We start from the raw sequence: 22,473 nt of genomic DNA on the forward strand, positions 1-22,473 counted from the left end.
GTGTTTTGGCCCCCAGGTCCTTATCACACATAAATAGAGCGTGTACTGTGTACAAGGGATGAGGCTTGCTGTGTTAGAGATGATTGCAATAAAATAAATGCATGTGAGCACCTGTATGTACATGAGATTGTATGTGTGCATGTATTCTGTTTTTGTGTGTATTTGTGTGCATGTGTGTGTATACACATGTTTATGTTTTTGTGTTTGTGTATATGCATGTTTTTGTGTCATTGTGTATGTGTGTGTGTAGTTGCATGTTTTTGTGTCATTGTGTATGTGTGTGTGTAGTTGCATGTTTTTGTGTCATTGTGTATGTGTTTGTGCATGTGTGTGTATATGCATGTTTTTGTGTCATTGTGTTTGTGCATGTGTGTGTATTTGCATGTTTTTGTGTCATTGTGTATCTGTTTGTGCATGTGTGTGTATATGCATGTTTTTGTGTGTATACATGTTTTTGTGTGTTTGTGCATGTGTGTGTATATGCATGTTTTTGTGTGTTTGTGTTTGTGCATGTGTGTGTATATGCATGTTTTTGTGTGCTTGTGTTTGTGCATGTGTGTGTATATGCATGTTTTTGTGTCATTGTGTATGTGTTTGTGCATGTGTGTATGCATGTTTTTGTGTGTATGCATGTTTTTGTGTGTTTGTGCATGTGTGTATATGCATGTTTTTATGTGTTTGTGCATGTGTGTTTATATGCATGTTTTTGTGTTTGTGTATGTGTGTGTATATGGATGTTTTTTGTGTGTTTGTGCATGTGTGTGTATATGCATGTTTTTTGTGTCTGTGTTTGTGCATGTGTGTGTATATGCATGTTTTTGTGTGTTTGTGCATGTATGTGTATATACATGTTTTTTGTGTTTGTGTATGTGTTTGTGCATGTGTATGTATGTGCATGTTTTTGTGTGTTTGTGTATGTGTTTGTGCATGTGTGTGTATATGCATGTTTTTTGTGTGTTTGTGTATGTGTTTGTGTATATGCATGTTTTTTGTGTATGTGTTTGTGCATGTGTGTGTATATGCATGTTTTTTGTGTGTATGTGTTTGTGCATAGGCATGTTTTGTGTGTGTGTGTGTGTGAGTGCGTGCATGTGTGCGTATGGTATATCTGCTTGAACATGTATATTGATATGGGGAGACAAGTGGCTGTGTATGGTTATGTGTGTTTACTTTGTGTGTATATCTGTGTGTGTGTTTATGTATTTACAGAGATAAATAGGTGAATTCCTGTGGTTGTGTATATCTGTGTCATAATGTGTATAACTGTGTGAGCGTTTTTAGGTATTTACAAACATAAATAGGTGAATTCCTGTGGTTGTGTTTGTGTGATAATGTGTATAACTGTGTGAGTGTTTTTAGGTATTTACATAGATAAATAGGTGAATTCCTGTGGTTGTGTGTGTTTGTGTGTATATCTGTGTGAGCGGTTTTATGTATTTACAGAGATAAATAGGTGAATTCCTGTGGTTGTGTATATCTGTGTCATAATGTGTATAACTGTGTGAGCGTTTTTAGGTATTTACAAACATAAATAGGTGAATTCCTGTGGTTGTGTTTGTGTGTATAGCTGTGTGAGCGTTTTGATGTATTTACAGAGAAAAATGGGTGAATTCATGTGGTTGTGTATGTGTGATAATGTGTATAACTGTGTGAGTGTTTTTAGGTATTTACATAGATAAATAGGTGAATTCCTGTGGTTGTGTGTGTTTGTGTGTATATCTGTGTGAGTGTTTTTATGTATTTACAGAGATAAGTAAGTGAATTCCTGTGGTTGTGTATGTGTGTGTTTATCTGTGTGCGTGTATTTATGCATTTACAGATATAAAAAGGTAAATTCCTGTGGTTGTGTATATCTGTTTGATAATGTGTATAACTGTGTGAGCGTTTTAGCTATTTACAAAGTTAAATAGGTGAATTCCTGTGGTTGAGTATGTGTGTGTTTGTGTGTATATCTGTGTGAGCGTTTTTATGTATTTACAGAGATAAATAGGTGAATTCCTGTGGTTGTGTATTTTCTTCATAAATAAAGAGTCCACAGCTGCATTCATTACTTTTGGGAAATAAGAACCTGGCCACCAGGAGGAGGCCAAGACACCCCAGCCAAAGGCTTAAATACTCCTCCCACTTCCCTCATCCCCCAGTCATTCTTTGCCTTTCATCCCAGGAGATTGGCAGAGAAGTGTCAGAAGTTTGTTTTCGTCTCTTATGGAGGGTAGTACTCTTTGACATGGGACGGGAGTTTTAAGTAATCCTGTCAGTCTCTAAGTGAGGGCTTGAATGAAAGTTAGAGTCCGGAGATGCAAGAAGAGTCTTTCTGCGAAACCATCCCGGCTCATTTTAACAACTCCACAAGCAATCAGCGTTGTTGAACTTTGCTTCGTTGCCTGCTTCCTTCTCTCAAGACCATGGCGGAGGCGAGGCTACTATCCTTCACACTTGAAGGGCCGTGTTCCTGTTCTACGGGGTAGATTCCGGTAAGATTGTTTCATTTTACTTCTTCATGATTGTACTGTAACTCATTTGTTCCTGTGAACTCACATGAAAAATACAGGGTCTCAGTGGGACTCCTTTAGTATCTTGGAATCAAGGGATAATATCTCCTGAGGGGGATTATTGAACAGGGGGGTTTTAATCTTGTTTGTTATGTGATTCAATCTGCTTATGAAGTGATGCAACCTTACGGTTGGGCGCCCTTTTTTTGGAGTAAACGGTTCACCTTGTGACCGGCGTGTTTACGGTCTGGTCTCCTATTTCCGCATTCCTGACTGTGTGGCGACGGAGAATTCTAGTCCGCTGGTGTCTGGTTCATAGGAGGTGGTGAGTGCCCCAGCCACTGTGGGTGTCAGTTGCCGTTTAAATTGTTTTATATATAGTCCATTTTTTGGTATCCTTTATCCAGTTATGGAGGATGCTGATGTTGAGATTGTTCAACTTTCTGATTCAGATTCTTCATCCTGTGACGAATGTGAATTGGCCCCATTGACTCAGGTCAGTCAGTTATGTAGAGCGCCTTGCTCCTCGGGTTCAGGGATTCAAGAGACTGCTGAGCCATCCGCCTCGGGGCGGCCCTGTCCTCCGGTACGCGAGTTCCCTACCGCTCCCTACTACTACTACACATGCGGGTAACCCAGGTTATGTGTTTCCCTCCTTGGAGGGTGGATTGTTCCCCCCAGAGGTTGTGGCACATTTTCCCTTGCTCGTCTACAAAGTCCAGATGTTTATTTGCAATTGTGCTTGTGCCGATTGCCCAAGGTCTCTCGGCCACTGGAGGGGATGTGCAGTTCTCTGCGGGTTTAACTGTTCCTGAGTGTTGTGCCTTTCGTTATAGGCTCGCCTTCGTGTTTTACTCAGACACATTTTTGAGCTGTTTGGGGACCCTATCCTTCTTGGTTATGGGACTTATCAGTCTTCTCCTTCAAATGGCTCACCTTGTTAGTCATGGGGGGATGAAGTATTCTCCTTTAAGTCTTGTTATCAAGATTCTTCCCAGTTTTATTGGAAGAACAGGGTTTCCGTTATGCTGGTCCTGCGGATCTTTCTGTTCTTCTTGGGAGTTAACCCTCGGGTTGCCTGTTATTTTATTTTATCTGGTTAGGATGAATTTTATTTTATTTTTCATACTATGTTTCCTGCAGGAACTTAAAGTCGCTGGGATTGATACTCGCTGTTTACTTCTACTAAAGTTGTTCAGGACAGGTTAGTCCCATATTTGTCTGTTTTCTTCCTCCCTCTCAGAGGGCGGATTTAGCCAGCTTGGCAGTTATGACCCTAGTTGCAGGCGGTTCCTGCTTGGGTTCAGATCTTCAGTCTCACAGCTTATTCAGACACGTGGCACCTATTAGACCTTGCTGGTCAGGTTGGGGTGCCGAGTGCTCTTAACATCATTTATATTCTTGTTATCTGTTTTACAAGTTTCAGCTAAGGGTTCTCAAGAGGACTTGCGGATCTGTGCGGCTCTCGAGATTGTTTCAGTCCTAAATAGCCATTTCTCTGGTGACTGGGTCAGTGAGTTTTGCTGCGTCACTCTCTGTTGTTTTCTGATACCCTCGGAACCTAGAGTATTCCTTCCCATGGGGTGGGAAATTAGAGGGCTTAGCGTCTCTTTCCGCCGGTTGGGGCGGTTGCTTTAGGAAATTGCCCTTTTTGGACTTGTTCCTTTAGTGGTTCTCTTCTTCAATGAGACCTCTTGGATGATCCGTTTCTCCTTGTGGATGGGTCGCCTTCGGGGGCTGGTTGTTCCTTTTTCAGGACATTAGACAGTGAGGTCCTTTTGGGCTCAGTTTAGGGGTCCTTTCCCGGTGTTGGGAATGCTCTGCATCTCTTTCTTGGGATAGAAGAGGTCCTAGTGGTTTTCCACTCATATGGTTCAGGTATTGCCATCCAGGTGGCATCCAAACCCATGTTTTACTGTCCTCTGACTTCGAATCTGATGTGATGTGGAGGCTGGATGTTGCTCTTTTGGGGGAATTGTCCTCACTGTTCCCCTTGTGCCTGGAGCTCATGGCTCATGGCTCACTGGACAGCTAGCTCAGCTTACTAATGCTCTGTGGCTACTCTGTTCTGTAGCAAACCGAAGATTGCTAGTTCGATCCCTTTCGAGGTTGATAAAATGAGCAGTGCCCAGTGTACCTTAAGGGGGATTAGTCGCACTTTCAAGCACAGTCATGTTAAGGTGGCTTGGACGCCTGTTAGCTCTAGTGTACTTTTATGGCCCTGGCTCTTTGGAGTGTTGGACTCCTGCAAGGGGTGGTCTCTTCACTTTGAGCCGGGACTTGCAAGGTCTTCTTGCTCTTGTTATCCGGGTTATTCTGAATTATTTTTTTCCTGGGAGGTCTGTTTTTTTATATCAGACGAGGGATTTATGTTCATGCAAGATTGTTTAATCTAAACATTTGTGGGGCCCCGGTTTCTTTTCCTGATCTTCCGGTTGTCGAGGGTTTTGCTCTGCATTTTCTCTTTGTGGATGCCGCTGTGGGATGTTACCGAACCTTATGATCCTAGGACTGGCCAGGGGGTTCCAGTTTCGGGGGTACTTGGGCTTAGCCCTTGTTCTGGCTGTTCTGTTCTACAACTTGCCAGATTTACTGAGAGCTGGGACTCCTTGGGGCTTGTTTTGTGCCAGACGATACGGTTCCCTTGGGACAGCCAACTGACCTGACCTGATGGTGGGCTTTCCTGCCTAGCAAACGGAAGGTTTGTGGTTGCTCAGCTGTCACTTTTGCACCTGGTATGTGTGCTAGCATGATGGTGTTTTGAGGGGTTCTTCTGTGTTCTTCAGTGACGTGGCCTTGTGTCCTCTCGGTTCTTCCTACGACTTCCTGTCTTTTGGGCAGGTATTTCTTAATGCTCTCCTCTTCAGGGGGTTCGTTGTCCTCCTTACGGATGTGTGGTTCCCTTTTTAGGGGCCCCTCCTGTGTTCGGGATGTTGGAACTGATGTTTATTTGGTTCAGGGATTGGTCTGCTCTTTGAGTTGTTCCTGTCCATCTAGGGAGCTGCTGGCTCTGCATTGAGACTTAGTCAGGTGGCTTGCTAGATCTTCTTAGGTCTAACACCTGCTCGATTGTCTTTAGGTTGAAGTGGCTGTGTCCATTCTTCCGCCCCTTTGGGGGCTGGTCTTGGGGTTCCTTTCGGTTCCCTTGTTTTCAGATCTGCCGTTGCTTGGGCTGGTCCGGTTAGATGTAGGATCTGAGATCTGTTGTTCTTCCTCAGGTCTTGGGGATGACAGTGGACCTTCTTTTTTAGAGGTGCTGTGCCTCTTCCCCTTTTGAGATCTGTGAGTAGGCTTGGCGGCCTGGTTTGCCTGGAGAGCGTCCTCTGTCTTGGAGGTTGGGCAATCCATGTCTTGGAGGTTGGGCAGTCTGCTATTTTGTGCGACAGCTTCTTCCTTACGGATAGTGTTTTCTCTGTGTCTTCCTATGGATGGCAGCGTGTTACTAGACTCAGATGTTTCTTCTCTGAGTTTGCTACTTGTTATTTCTGTGTGCTCTGTCTCAGAGTTCTGACGTTTTGAGGACTTTGTCTTCAGCTGTCCTTTTCGGTGCTGCTACACGATGTGTGGGAGATGTTTCTTCTTCTTGATGATGCCCGGTTGCTCCTTGGGGCTTGGGTGTAGTGTCCCCTTGTTATCGGGATCCTTTTGGATCTTTGTGGACTTGGCCTTCTTTTGAAGGGGTTTTTTTCCTTTATTGGATCTTACAAATGTTGTACCTTTTGGTCACCCTTGTCCTCTCCCTTTTGGGGATTTTGGTACTGTACTAGTAAGGGTTGTGTGGAGACCGACTGCTGGGTGATGGTTCTCCTGGAGGAGTGTTGGCTCAGTGAGTTCTGCTCTGCGGTCTCTAGTTAGGCTTTCGGACTATCTGTGGGTCAGTGTCCTTGGGGCCTTTTCCTTCTAGTTTTTTGCCCGGCTCCGATGAAGCGGGGTTTGTTTGGATTGTGGTTTTTTCAGGCCTGGTGCCCTCAGAATGGGCCACCTATTGTGCCCTCCCATTTTTGCATTCAGTGTCCTCTATAGCTTGGGTATTGTTTTTCCAAAAGTAATGAATGCAGCTGTGGACTCTTTCCATTTATGAAGAAAAACTTAAATTATGCTTACCTGATAATTTTCTTTATTCAGATGGAAAGAGTCCACAGCTCCCCACCCGTATTTTTTCTGTGGGGCATCTCTTATTTTTTATTCTTCTGGAACCTTTCACCCTGGTATTTCTTCTACTGTTCCTTGTTCCTCGGCAGAATGACTGGGGGATGAGGGAAGGGGGAGGAGTATTTAAGCCTTTGGCTGGGGTGTCTTTGCCTCCTCCTGGTGGCCATGTTCTTATTTCCCAAAAGTAATTAATGCAGCTGTGGACTCTTTCCATCTGAAGAAAAGAAAATTAGCAGGTAGCAGTGCCGGATAAGACCACTATCATCCAAGAAAAAAATACAATTTATTGAAAAATCATCAAAAAAGGACAAACCTCAGACTGGAGTATAGACACACACTGTGTGAGTGTTTTTAAGTATTTGCAAAATAAATAGGTTAATTCCTTTGGTTGTGCTTGTGTGTATATCTGTGTGAGCGTTTTTATGTATTTACAGAGATAAATAGGTGAATTCCTGTGGTTGTGTATATCTGTGTGTTTGTGTATAACTGTGTGAGCATTTTAGGTATTTACAAAGATAAATAGGTGAATTACTGTGGTTGTGTATGTGTGTGTTTGTAAATACCTAAAAATGCTCACACAAACACACACATGCACAACCACAGTAATTCACCTAGTTATCTTTGTAAATACCTAAAATGCTCACACAGATATACACAACCACAGGAATTCACCTATTTATCTCTGTAAATACATAAAAATGCTCACACAAATATACACACAGAGATAAATAGGTGAATTCCTGTGGTTGTGTATGTGTGTGTTTATGTGTATAACTGTGTGAGCGTTTTTATGTATTTACAGAAATAAATAGGTGAATTCCTGTGGTTGTGTATGTGTGTGTTTATGTGTATAACTGTGTGAGCGTTTTTAGGTATTTACAAAGATAAATAGGTGAATTCCTGTGGTTGTGTATGTGTGTGTTTGTGTGTTTATCAGTGTGCGCGTGTTTATGTATTTACAGAGATAAATAGGAGAATTCCTGTGGTTGTGTATGTGTGTGTTTGTGTGTTTATCAGTGTGCGCGTGTTTATGTATTTACAGAGATAAATAGGTGAATTCATGTGGTTGTATGTGTATGATTAATATATTGTTGGATTTGCACTGGAGAATATTTATCACTGCATTAAATTTCTCTCTAGGCTCTAACTCCAGATGTGCTATGATCCAGACAACAACATTGCTGTTGCTTCCTATATCACAGAACCCTGTTTACATTTATTTCCTATTTTTTCAACTAGTTTAATAATGATCTGTTTTTTTCATCTATAAAATAAAAAAAGTATCAATTAACATTTAAACTGGGAGTCTCTAGTACCAGGTTAGTAATTTGGTCACTAGCAAATACACCAAACAACCCCTGCACCTTGCTAAAATAACAGAAAATGAGAGCCGGCTCCCACTGTCTGTTATGTTACAACAATCTGATCTTGAACACATTTCTAGACAGCAGCTTCTGCTTACCTTGTTTAAGGAGATTATCAGTTTCGTAGACATCATTTTAGGGTTAGATTACAAGAGGCGCACTAACTGTTGCACCCGAGTGATAAGGAGTATATCACGGCTCTTTGCGTGTGCTGGAAATAACTCATGTATTACGAGTTGAAAGTAAACACGTTTGCTTGAGCTCAATCGAATTTAACGTGCGTCAGGATATTACGACTTCAGAGCTCTTGTTAACTATTACGCAAGAAAAATAAGTTGTACGAAACATATCAAAAATACATTTAAAAGTACAGTTACACTCATAATAACACTGTCTATTAAAATTATTAATTAAAAAATTGCATTAAAAAGTTAAGGGTTTAAAGATATGAGGTCTCAGGTGTTAGAAATAAAAGGCATGTAAAGGCCTTTAACATAGAGATACATACCTACTGTATATAAATATATATCTATACTATAATCGCGTTTGTAACGCATCCATCGTCAGTTGCGCATGCAGCCAAAAGAATGTAAGAATGAAGCATTTAACCAAAAAACCTAACCGCCCACACGAAATATTAACAAACAAAACCTAATAGCCAAAAACGAGGTATTAACAACAACAAAAAACGCCCACACAAAGTATTAACAAAAAACACCTAACCACCCGCACAAAGTATTAACAAAAAACACCTAACCGCCCGCACGAAGTATTAACAAAAAACACCTAACAACCCACACGAAGAATTAACAAAAAAACACCTAACCGCCCGCATGAAGTATTAACAAAAAAACACCTAACCACCCACACGAAGTATTAACAAAAAAACACCTAACCACCCGCACAAAGTATTAACAAAAAACACCTAACCGCCCGCACGAAGTATTAACAAAAAAACACCTAACCACCCGCACAAAGTATTAACAAAAAACACCTAACCGCCCGCACGAAGTATTAACAAAAAAACACCTAACCGCCCACACGAAGTATTAACAAAAAACACCTAACCGCCCGCACGAAGTATTAACAAAAAAACACCTAACCGCCCGCACGAAGTATTAACAAAAAAAACTAACCCCCCTCGCAAAGTATTAAAAATAAAAAAAAAATAACTGCCCGCACAAAGTATTAACAAAAAAAAACTAACCCCCCTCACAAAGTATTAAAAATAAAAAAAAATAACTGCCCGCACAAAGTATTAACAAAAAAAACTAACCCCCTCACAAAGTATTAACAAAAAAACCTCCACAACGCCAACTACCTAATTACAATATTAACCCCTAAACTGCCAAACCCCACAACGCCAACTACCTAATTACAATATTAAACCCTAAACCGCCAAACCCCACAACGCCAACTACCTAATTACACTATTAACCCCTAAACCGCCAACCCCCCCACAACGCAAAACATTTAATCTAGTCACTAAGCCCCCTAACCTTAAACCCCATAAATTAACCTCAATTCTATAAAATTGGAAAAAACTTTCAAGATTTAAGATTTAAATTAAAAAAAACTAAAATTACAAAAAATAAAAAAATCTAAAATTACAGAAAAAAATAAACGTAATTATCCAACATATTTTTTTTAAACCTAAACTAATAACCCTATAAAAAAGTCCCCCAAAATAAAAAAAAAACCCTAATCTTTTACCTAAAAAAAATACAAAGTCCCCCCTAACAGTTAAACCCCCCACCCAACCAACCCACCAAAATAAAAAAAACCTAAGTCTAAAAAAACCTAAGCTACCCATTGCCTCTAAAGGGGCATTTGTATGGGCATTGCCCTTAAAAGGACAATCAACTCTTTTGCTGCCCATTGAAATAAAAAATCCCTAATCTAAAAAAAAAAACCCTAAGACTAACCCCTAATTAGATACTCTCAGTTACTGAAGTCCGGCGGTGAAGGTCTTCTTCCAAACGGCTCCAACATCATCCAGCGCAGGGACATCTTCTATCTTCATCTGGAGCGAAGGCGGCGAAAAGCAGAGGTGACCGCGGAGTAGGACCGGCATGGAGGATCCTCTTCATGCGGTCGCTGACACACACTGAAAATTGAATGCAAGGTACCCCATTTATATTGGGGTACCTTGCATTCCTATTGGCTCCTATTGGCTGAGATTTTGAAATCAGCCAATAGGATGGGAGCTTTTCAAAATTTCAGCCAATAGGAATGCAAGGTACCTAAATGGGGTACCTTGCATTCAATATTCAGTATGCGGCGCCAACTACATGAAGAGGATCATCCACGCTGGTCCTGCTCTGCGACCGCCGTTACTGCTCTGCGATCACCGGTCCAGCTCCGCGGTCAACTCCGCTCTGCACCACCTTCGCTCTGGAAGAAGATAGATGTCCCCGCGCTAGATGAAGTTGGAGCCGCCTGGAAGAAGACCTTCACCGTCAGACTTCAGGAACTGTGAGTACCTATTTCAGAGTTAGACTTTGTTTTTTTAGATTAGGGATTTTTTTTAATTTTTTAATGGGCAACAACAGAGCTGATTGCCCTTTTAAGGGCAATGCCTATACAACTGCCCCTTTAGGGGCAATGGGTAGCTTAGGTTTTTTAGACTTAGATTTTTTTATTTTGGGGTTTGTGTGGGTGGAGGGTTACTTTTATGGGGTCCTTTGTAGTTTTTTAAGGTAAAACAGCTGTTTAACTTAGGGCAATGCCCTACAAAGGCCCTTCTAAGGGCTATTGGTAATTTATTGTTAGATTAGGGCGTGTTTTTATTTTTGGTGGGGGAGTTATTTTTATAGGGGTATTAGATTAGGTTTAATTTTTTTTTATTTTTGATAATTTTGTTTATTTTTTTCAGTAATTTTAAATAGTCTGCCCTCTTGGCAGGCTTATCGCCTAGTATATATATATATAAATGTTTATGTGTTTGTACAGATGTATTTATGGTTTTTACTGTATATGTACTGTACATATTTAACATTTCAATATTCTTCACTTACATGAATTAGATCTATATATTTTACAGTATGTTTGATATTTTTATTAATTTTTTTGTTAATATTTTATATGTAATATTTCAATTATGCTCTTAAGATTATTTTTTATTTTAAGTTTTCATGTGCGCTAACCCTACCGCGGTAAATTGTCAATCATGAAACATGATGTGCAAAATGCATATTTTATTGTGAATTGTTCTGTTGTTTGAGTACTTGAATAGCTCATTATGAGCTGTTCTAGGGGTTGCTGAGGCAATTTTATTACTGCAGTAAACTAGACTAAGGAATCAACATATTTCACATACTATACAGTAGTTACTGGAAAAAAAACATTATTTTACAATTTGATATAACAAAATTCTTCATAGAAATCATCTTCACACAGTCTTAACACATTCAACCACTTCCTGCAGATCTGTGAATTCTATTACTCATTCAAGGCACATTGGGAGTAAATGCATTAAACTGTCAGATACATCAATAAATAAGAGTTCAAGAGAACAATATTAAATCTGTGAAATTAAGAATTTGCATGTTGTAAAAAACGAGGGAGAAAAAAGTTCTGTTAGTAGATAAGTAAAGTAGCCAGGGACCTGTATAAAAAGGTTTGGCAAATAAGGGAGATTGATGGATAAAGGGAGGGTTAGCACCCGTAGAAGTTCCTCCAAAGCCCAGAGGTGCCAGCTGCCCTGTATTTGCAAGATAGTCCTTCTTTACACATCAAGGTATGAATACAAGATGATGCCACATTTGTACCCTTATAACCTTGATATTTAGTCTTAAGTGGGACACTTCTTTGCACCCCCAAATGTTACAATCTATAACCACCTCTGTTTCCTAAGCTGCTGCATTTGAATGCCATTCACCACTTCTGATCATACATCTAATATTCCAGTTCCTCCCTGCTACATGACTTGCCATTAGATATGTTTAATTAACAGGTCAGATGGAAGATTCTTTAGTGAGTTCTTTAATTAGACTGCCTGCAGCTTTCACTATAAAATATATTATCATAATGAAAGTCTAAAAACTTCTATGTAAATGTGTGCACGTAAGTGGGTAATGCTGCTAAACAGCCATTTACAGACCAAGCAGTGAGATCCATACCACCATCTTCAGGGCATCCTTGACACTCAGTACTTAAGGGGTAAATGAGCTGCATGAGCGTACGCATTATGTTTAGAAATTAAATGTTACAGTATTTGCTTTAAGGTCCATGAAAATTAGATGTTAAACACAACATTAAAATATAAGATCTTATTGCCGGTAACAACCATTCAACCTATCAAGTATGTTTATTCTCTGGTCATCGTTAACCCTTTGTCTGCCACACAAGGCTTCAATGTGACCTCTTTATAGTTAATGTTAATGGTTCTAGTTTAAAACTGCAATGTGGTCAAAGAGTTAAAGGGACAGTATAGCCAAAATTTAAATATGCATAAGAATATTTCAGTTCAGAATAAAAGCAGTTTTTTGCAAAAACGCTTCTTGTAAAAGCTATAACTGCTTGGGGTAGGATATGCACATATGCTATTCATGCCCGGTGCACAAGCATTCAAACACTACGCTTGCTCAGAGCTCCAGCAGTGGTGTATATCACTCTATGATGGAGATTAAATGCTTGTGCTTGGTGCAATTGCATCATATGTGAAAAAGTGATAATGTCCCTTTAATATGGTTATTGTATTATTATTGTTATCCTTATTGTTTCAGAAGATGTGTTTGTGATATCTGAGATTGTTTGCTAACAAGACCAGAGGTGAGCAATGTTCTACAGACAGGAAAAGCTCTGAAGCCTCTCTGGGTATATAATAAATGGCTGGTCCTTTAAAAACGTCTGTATGTCGTCTTATCTCCTGGTTTATTAGTGGGATCTAAAGTATAAAGATTTAAGAACAAACCATTTCACTGCTGTCTGTACATTATTTCTTTAGTGTGTTTTTATTCTAGAGATCACTGTGAGTTTTATTCTCTGACTATAAAAAGCTTTGCAAAAACTGCGTAAGATAAAACAGAAGAGAACATTTACAGTTGACTGAGCGGAGAAGCCATGCGAGATGACACATTGGCAACAGGACAGCAGTTTGTGCGGAAACTGCAAAGCTGCGCTAATGTTTTATACAGTTATGTGGTTTTTTCACCTAACCGCCAGGAACACTAAAGTCAGTGCTTTGTATAACTGCATGGTTTTATGACAAGTGCTCATTCAGATTTAAATTGGGGAAGGACAGCCTTCCAAAAAGTCACAAGGTCGTTATGTTTATAGCAGTATGGTCATAGCTAGCTCTGCCTTATGGTATTGTGTTACTATGATACATTGTATGGGAGAGATGTATTTATCTATTATTATTGTTACTATAATGGTTACATTGTATGGGAGAGATGTATTTATCTATTATTATTATTATTGTTACTATAATGGTTACATTGTATGGGAGAGATGTATTTATCTATTATTATTATTATTGTTACTATAATGGTTACATTGTATGGGAGAGATGTATTTATCTATTATTATTATTATTATTATTATTGTTACTATAATGGTTACATTGTATGGGAGAGATGTATTTATCTATTATTATTGTTATTGTTACTATAATGGTTACATTGTATGGGAGAGATGTATTTATCTATTATTATTGTTACTATAATGGTTACATTGTATGGGAGAGATGTATTTATCTATTATTATTATTGTTACTATAATGGTTACATTGTATGGGAGAGATGTATTTATCTATTATTATTATTATTGTTATTATTATTATTGTTACTATAATGGTTACATTGTATGGGAGAGATGTATTTATCTATTATTATTATTATTATTATTATTATTATTGTTACTATAATGGTTACATTGTATGGGAGAGATGTATTTATCTATTATTATTGTTGTTACTATAATGGTTACATTGTATGGGAGAGATGTATTTATCTATTATTATTATTATTGTTACTATAATGGTTACATTGTATGGGAGAGATGTATTTATCTATTATTATTATTATTATTATTATTGTTACTATAATGGTTACATTGTATGGGAGAGATTTATTTATCTATTATTATTATTATTGTTACTATAATGGTTACATTGTATGGGAGAGATGTATTTATCTATTATTATTATTGTTACTATAATGGTTACATTGTATGGGAGAGATGTATTTATCTATTATTATTATTGTTGTTACTATAATGGTTACATTGTATGGGAGAGATTTATTTATCTATTATTATTATTGTTACTATAATGGTTACATTGTATGGGAGAGATTTATTTATCTATTATTATTATTGTTACTATAATGGTTACATTGTATGGGAGAGATGTATTTATTTTTATTATTGTTACTATAATGGTTACATTGTATGGGAGAGATGTATTTATCTATTATTATTGTTACTATAATGGTTACATTGTATGGGAGAGATGTATTTATCTATTATTATTGTTACTATAATGGTTACATTGTATGGGAGAGATGTATTTATCTATTATTATTATTGTTACTATAATGGTTACATTGTATGGGAGAGATGTATTTATCTATTATTATTATTATTATTATTATTATTGTTACTATAATGGTTACATTGTATGGGAGAGATGTATTTATTATTATTATTATTATTGTTACTATAATGGTTACATTGTATGGGAGAGATTTATTTATCTATTATTATTATTATTATTATTATTGTTACTATAATGGTTACATTGTATGGGAGAGATTTATTTATCTATTATTATTATTATTATTATTATTGTTACTATAATGGTTACATTGTATGGGAGAGATTTATTTATCTATTATTATTATTATTATTATTATTGTTACTATAATGGTTACATTGTATGGGAGAGATTTATTTATCTATTATTATTATTATTATTATTATTGTTACTATAATGGTTACATTGTATGGGAGAGATTTATTTATCTATTATTATTATTATTATTATTATTATTATTGTTACTATAATGGTTACATTGTATGGGAGAGATGTATTTATCTATTATTATTATTATTATTATTATTATAGTTACTATAATGGTTACATTGTATGGGAGAGATGTATTTATCTATTATTATTGTTACTATAATGGTTACATTGTATGGGAGAGATGTATTTATCTATTATTATTATTGTTACTATAATGGTTACATTGTATGGGAGAGATGTATTTATCTATTATTATTATTATTATTATTATTGTTACTATAATGGTTACATTGTATGGGAGAGATGTATTTATCTATTATTATTGTTACTATAATGGTTACATTGTATGGGAGAGATGTATTTATCTATTATTATTGTTACTATAATGGTTACATTGTATGGGAGAGATGTATTTATCTATTATTATTATTGTTACTATAATGGTTACATTGTATGGGAGAGATGTATTTATCTATTATTATTATTGTTACTATAATGGTTACATTGTATGGGAGAGATGTATTTATCTATTATTGTTACTATAATGGTTACATTGTATGAGAGAGATGTATTTATCTATTATTGTTACTATAATGGTTACATTGTATGGGAGAGATGTATTTATCTATTATTATTATTGTTACTATAATGGTTACATTGTATGGGAGAGATGTATTTATCTATTATTATTATTGTTACTATAATGGTTACATTGTATGGGAGAGATGTATTTATCTATTATTGTTACTATAATGGTTACATTGTATGAGAGAGATGTATTTATCTATTATTGTTACTATAATGGTTACATTGTATGGGAGAGATGTATTTATCTATTATTATTATTGTTACTATAATGGTTACATTGTATGGGAGAGATGTATTTATCTATTATTATTGTTACTATAATGGTTACATTGTATGGGAGATATTTATTTATCTATTATTATTATTGTTACTATAATGGTTACATTGTATGGGAGAGATGTATTTATTATTATTATTGTTACTATAATGGTTACATTGTATGGGAGAGATGTATTTATCTATTATTATTATTATTGTTACTATAATGGTTACATTGTATGGGAGAGATTTATTTATCTATTATTATTGTTACTATAATGGTTACATTGTATGGGAGAGATGTATTTATCTATTATTATTGTTACTATAATGGTTACATTGTATGGGAGAGATGTATTTATCTATTATTATTATTATTATTATTATTGTTACTATAATGGTTACATTGTATGGGAGAGATGTATTTATCTATTATTATTATTATTGTTACTATAATGGTTACATTGTATGGGAGAGATGTATTTATCTATTATTATTATTATTGTTACTATAATGGTTACATTGTATGGGAGAGATGTATTTATCTATTATTATTGTTACTATAATGGTTACATTGTATGGGAGAGATGTATTTATCTATTATTATTATTATTGTTATTATTATTATTGTTACTATAATGGTTACATTCTATGGGAGAGATGTATTTATCTATTATTATTATTGTTACTATAATGGTTACATTGTATGGGAGAGATTTATTTATCTATTATTATTATTGTTACTATAATGGTTACATTGTATGGGAGAGATGTATTTATCTATTATTATTATTATTGTTACTATAATGGTTACATTGTATGGGAGAGATGTATTTATCTATTATTATTATTATTGTTACTATAATGGTTACATTGTATGGGAGAGATTTATTTATCTATTATTATTATTGTTACTATAATGGTTACATTGTATGGGAGAGATGTATTTATCTATTATTATTATTGTTACTATAATGGTTACATTGTATGGGAGAGATGTATTTATCTATTATTATTATTATTGTTACTATAATGGTTAAAGGGACACAAAACCCACATTTTTTCTTTCATGATTCAGATAGAGCGCAATTTTAAGCAACTTTCTCATTTACTCCTATTATCACATTTTCTTCGTTCTCTTGATATCTTTATTGAAAAGCAGCAATATAAGCTTAGGAGCTAGCCCATATTTGGTAATGTAATGTAGCCATCAATCAGCAAGCGCTACCCAGGGTGCTGAACCAAATATGGGCCGACTCCTAAGCTTACATTCATGCTTTTCAAATAAAGATATCAAGAGAACGAAGAAAAATTGATAATAGGAGTAAATTATTAATGGCCATTAGTGTAAAAATAACATGATCTCTTTCATTACAGCATTTTATTTGTAAATATTTTACATGATTTGTTAACCCTTCACAAGGGTTGAATACACCGTTATAGTTGAGTTGTGATCTTGTGCCATTCCTCATAAGGATATTAAAAAAAGTAAGTTTCATTTTTATATTTTGGAAATACTCATTTTTGAAATAGAAAAAGTAATTTTTTAATATGTAAGTTTAGACCAACAGCTGCCTTTACTGAGAGGGACAGAGTGTGCTGTGTTCAGTAATGATGCTGTGCTATGTTATACAGGGAGTGCAGAATTATTAGGCAAGTTGTATTTTTGAGGATTAGTTTTATTATTGAACAACAACCATGTTCTCAATGAACCCAAAAAACTCATTAATATCAAAGCTGAATAGTTTTGGAAGTAGTTTTTAGTTTGTTTTTAGTTATAGCTATTTTAGGGGGATATCTGTGTGTGCAGGTGACTATTACTGTGCATAATTATTAGGCAACTTAACAAAAAACAAATATATACCCATTTCAATTATTTATTTTTACCAGTGATACCAATATAACATCTCAACATTCACAAATATACATTTCTGACATTCAAAAACAAAACAAAAACAAATCAGTGACCAATATAGCCACCTTTCTTTGCAAGGACACTCAAAAGCCTGCCATCCATGGATTCTGTCAGTATTTTGATCTGTTCACCATCAACATTGCGTGCAGCAGCAACCACAGCCTCCCAGACACTGTTCAGAGAGGTGTACTGTTTTCCCTCCTTGTAAATCTCACATTTAATGATGGACCACAGGTTCTCAATGGGGTTCAGATCAGGTGAACAAGGAGGCCATGTCATTAGATTTTCTTCTTTTATACCCTTTCTTGCCAGCCACGCTGTGGAGTACTTGGACGCGTGTGATGGAGCATTGTCCTGCATGAAAATCATGTTTTTCTTGAAGGATGCAGACTTCTTCCTGTACCACTGCTTGAAGAAGGTGTCTTCCAGAAACTGGCAGTAGGACTGGGAGTTGAGCTTGACTCCATCCTCAACCCGAAAAGGCCCCACAAGCTCATCTTTGATGATACCAGCCCAAACCAGTACTCCACCTCCACCTTGCTGGCGTCTGAGTCGGACTGGAGCTCTCTGCCCTTTACCAATCCAGCCACGGGCCCATCCATCTGGCCCATCAAAACTCACTCTCATTTCATCAGTCCATAAAACCTTAGAAAAATCAGTCTTGAGATATTTCTTGGCCCAGTCTTGACGTTTCAGCTTGTGTGTCTTGTTCAGTGGTGGTCGTCTTTCCGCCTTTCTTACCTTGGCCATGTCTCTGAGTATTGCACACCTTGTGCTTTTGGGCACTCCAGTGATGTTGCAGCTCTGAAATATGGCCAAACTGGTGGCAAGTGGCATCTTGGCAGCTGCACGCTTGACTTTTCTCAATTCATGGGCAGTTATTTTGCGCCTTGGTTTTTCCACACGCTTCTTGCGACCCTGTTGACTATTTTGAATGAAACGCTTGATTGTTCGATGATCATGCTTCAGAAGCTTTGCAATTTTAAGAGTGCTGCATCCCTCTGCAAGATAGCTCACTATTTTTGACTTTTCTGAGCCTGTCAAGTCCTTATTTTGACCCATTTTGCCAAAGGAAAGGAAGTTGCCTAATAATTATGCACACCTGATATAGGGTGTTGATGTCATTAGACCACACCCCTTCTCATTGCAGAGATGCACATCACCTAATATGCTTAATTGGTAGTAGGCTTTCGAGCCTATACAGCTTGGAGTAAGACAACATGCATAAAGAGGATGATGTGGTCAAAATACTCATTTGCCTAATAATTCTGCACACAGTATATATTTACTGATAATAATAATTACTTTTTCCCATTTTTTACTCTACTACCCCTAGAAAATGAGTGTTGTTAGCATATTTATAATTTAATTTATTACTTTTAGAAAACACTAAGAGCCCGATTCTGTAGAGCTCTCTGGTCTGGTGAGATTCTGTAAAATCCTTGTCAGTATTATGGGTCCCTCGAGGGGAACTTTATCTCATTAGGGGGAATTTGCTGATAATCTTTTTATAGAGGAGAGACACTTACGTTACAATACAATGCACAGTAAAATAAGCTGATTATTTATCTTCATGCCAGCAAGTTTTTGACAATACGGCCCTAGAAAACTATAGTACTTACCTGGCAACTTGATATAAAGCCCTTGGCTCTGGTGAGATTCTCTAAGAAAGGGACATAAAAATGAATAATGCCCTCCTAAGGCTGTTCATTAGCTCATTCATATTAACTGGCTCACCTGTGCTCAGGTAGGAAAATACCTTAAATCTGTCCTGTACCGAATCCCTGAGGGCTGGAAGTGAGTAAAAACACTGCGTTAAAGTGTTGTCCTATTGTGCTGTTGTTTCTATATAACATTTTAACTCTTGCAGACAGGTTAAACACTTAGGGGCATATTTATCAAGCTCCGTATGGAGCTTGATGCCCCGTGCTTCTGGCGAAACTTCAGGCTCACCGGAAACACAAGTTATGAAGAATCTTCAGGGGGCGGCATTGCACTAGCAGTTCACAAGAACTGCTCGTGCAATGATAAATGCTGACAGTGTATGCTGTCACTATTTATCGATGTGCAGCGGACAGGATCCGCAATATCGGATCATGTCCGCTCGCACAATGATAATTTGGCCCCTTAGTTAAAGTCCACTTTTGAGCGGTAACAGACAGTGACTGGCTCTTGAATGGCTCACTGGTTTGTGTTCATTTCAAGACTGACAATGCATTACTGGTCCAAAGATAACATATAGGGGGAGATTTATTAAGCAGCGGATGCTGCATTCTCCGCCCAAAGTTTCTGACCACTGCTCCTTAACTTGTCTGCCACATTTTATGTGGCGGACTTCAATCATCCCAATGCGATATGATCAGGATGATTGACACCGCCTGCTAGCAGCTTATTGGCAACAAATGTGCAGGGGGCGGCATTGCACAAGCATTTCATAAGAAATGCTTGTGCAATGTTAAATGCCGACTGCGTATTTTGTCGGCATTTAGCGATGTCGGGCAGACGTAATTCGCTACAGCGAATCATGTCCGCCCGACACTTAGTAAATTGACTCCTAAATAATATGTATTTACCCTCCTATGAAGGTTAAACACATAGGTACATAAAAACAACAGTACAATAGGAAAAAGCAGTTGTATTTCCTTTTTCCCAGCTCTGTACCTGCACAATATTTGAATAAACAAGGCTGTTAAGCACTGAAACATATCAAATAGTAATGTGCTGTCCAGATGTCATAAATTGTCATAAATTGTTATTTTTAATGCAAAACAAAAATGTGTGCTTTTTCATATGTATTTATAACAGTAATTGTCATTTATTTTCCAAACAATGAAGCAATCATTTGTTTTCAATCTGTTTCATGCAATAATGGATTTGGCTGTTTGTGTATTGGACAGCTCGACAAATCAGCAAAATTCAGATGATCTTGCATTAGTCTGAAGCCTTAATGCACACCTCTAATATTTAGCTTGTCGCATCTAAAACAGAAGGTTTTTGTGTCATTTCTGACAAAAGAAACTGATTTGTGGGACGTGCAACTGTTCCGTGTCCACCAATAGAATGGAGGTAGTTGCCCTTTATTAGCTAGTGAGCAATGTGCCCCTAGTAATGAGTTGTGCACAAAAAAACTTGCACTTCCCGATTTAAGCACATTTTTCCAGGCTATATATATGCAGTGGTGAAAATCCTGGCACCGCAGACCCCGCCAGCGTTTCAGGGCCGGTGGGCCACTGCAGGGATGCATCACCAGAGGGAGGCCACGGAGTGAACTGTGTGCACAACGCATCTTGCAAGGCCGCTCCTCTAAAGGCCAGGCAGCCGGGGTGGGGAGCCTCAGAGTGACCTGTGCACATGGCGCACATTATAAAGTCACTTCTCTGCAGGCCACGCGTCGCCACAGGAAGGGACAGTGGGAGCCCTTGAAAAATGTTGCTGGGGGCCTAGGAAAAAAAATGTTCTGCCCCTATATACATGTGTGTCTATCTATATGGTGCTGTTTCATATGCATGATAAAATATATTTACTGAATTGATTGTGATTAAAAAACTGAAAGCAATTTCTTAAATTCTGATTTCAGATGAAATCTGTTCTGGTTCGAGCACTCGCACTGCCATCTCCTATAACAGCTGATTACAAGTGTAAGCCGCACAGTCTATATTCTGCGGTTTGTTTCATCACAATTTACTATCCCCAATAACCTCATTATCTGCAGTTTCTCAAGATACCCAGGGCTTAGATGTACAGTAATCTGCAGCGCTAGATGCAATTCAGATTGTGTTTGCAGGGTAGACGGTTCAGCTGTCCCTGGGGATTTCCTGCATAAAGCACAAAGCACATTATCAGGTAGCTGCAGAGATCTTCAGAGCTGAAGATAAGAATCCCAGGGATTTATTAAACCAAGGTAGTTTTAATATGAATGGATGATCCGGGCCACTTGTTTATGAATTTGTCTGCATAAAGCTAAAAATAACCACAAAGTCAAGGCAATAAAATACTTTACACCGGTATAAAGTTATTGGCAAGTGGACGCAGTCACAATGTGGTTTTTAGGTATTCTGTGAACCCCTTGGCAATTAAATAGGAGAACAGCTCCTCCCTCTTCTGTATGTTATAGCCACATGGTTTAATAACTGAGTCTATGAGGTAGATTTATTAAATGTCACACAGACATGATCCGCTGTAGCATACGCTGTCGGCATTTAACATTGCATAAGCATTTCTAGTAAAAATACTGGTGCAATGCCGCCCCCTGCACATTCACAGCCAATCAGCTGCTAGCAGGGGGTGTCAATCATCCTGATCGTATCTGATCAGGATTATTGCTGTCCGCCACCTCACTTTTGTTTCTGGCATCCGCAGCATAATAAATCTACCCCTATAACTGCACTGACCATTCATTGGTACATATTCAAGAACTGGCAGGAACTTGCAGTGACCGTCACTAACAGGACAGGCTGTATTTTAGCCTAATTTATCTCCCTTCCTTTCCATCTCTCCACATTCTATATTGCAAATAGATGATTCAGTATAATGTGAAGGAAGTCACTAAAACATAATGAATTATGTCTTAGGATAACATAAGTGGAGGGATTCTTAGTAAATTTGAAGAACTAACAAATATAAACCCTTGCAATGGCCCTCTGTTCCTTAGGCTTTTACCCAGTCTACTTATCAATCGATATGACACAGATAGACCAAGGAACAAAAACTGGACATTGGAAGTAAGACAGACAA

General features: G+C 37.4%; 1 protein-coding gene across 1 annotated transcript in view; it reads left to right on the forward strand.

Annotated features, from left to right (window-relative positions):
* PSD (pleckstrin and Sec7 domain containing) overlaps positions 1–22,473 on the forward strand; it is a 325,502-nt gene that overhangs the window by 222,698 nt on the left and 80,331 nt on the right.

Source organism: Bombina bombina, chromosome 9 (assembly GCF_027579735.1).
Source record: "Bombina bombina isolate aBomBom1 chromosome 9, aBomBom1.pri, whole genome shotgun sequence".
Classification (NCBI taxonomy): domain Eukaryota; kingdom Metazoa; phylum Chordata; class Amphibia; order Anura; family Bombinatoridae; genus Bombina; species Bombina bombina.